This window comes from Pygoscelis adeliae, unplaced genomic scaffold (assembly GCF_000699105.1).
Source record: "Pygoscelis adeliae isolate BGI_AS28 unplaced genomic scaffold, ASM69910v1 Scaffold150, whole genome shotgun sequence".
In the NCBI taxonomy this organism is placed as follows: domain Eukaryota; kingdom Metazoa; phylum Chordata; class Aves; order Sphenisciformes; family Spheniscidae; genus Pygoscelis; species Pygoscelis adeliae.
Window position 1 is genome coordinate 618,776 of NW_008823872.1, and position 535 is coordinate 619,310.

The following is a 535-nucleotide window of genomic DNA, read 5'->3' on the forward strand; positions in this document are numbered from 1 at the left end:
GCCGGGGCGGCGGCGGGGCCGCCGCGCTCTGCTCCGTCCGGAAGCTGTAGTCGTACTGCAGGGCAAAGCAAGACAGAAGGAACTGTGGAGCACTGCTTGACAGCAGCCCGGGCCAGGGTGCACGGCCACACGGCTACGCTCCCCGGCCCGTGCCTGGGGCGGGACAATACAACAAACAGAAGAATGAAGTAAGAATTGGGCCTGGCAGCACCCTGAGCTGTGATCTCGTCCCCCCTGCCCCAGGCAGGGCCACGCCGGGTGAGCCTGCCAGCACCACCTGACCCCACGTCGGTAACCGTCCCAGGTAGGATTCATCCCCCTCCCCTAAAACAGAGAGTTAACACAAATGTGACCACACTCATCCTGCGCATAAAGCAGGTAGTCAGAAAGACTCCCCTTTACAGGCCTCATTTACATAAGTTGGTACCATCATAATTAACATTTTTGGTTTGGCAAGGTGGGTGAAAATTCCTATACACATGTCCCTGCACTCCACAGATGGTACTGCAGCTAGCTACACGATGCTGCTGCAGCC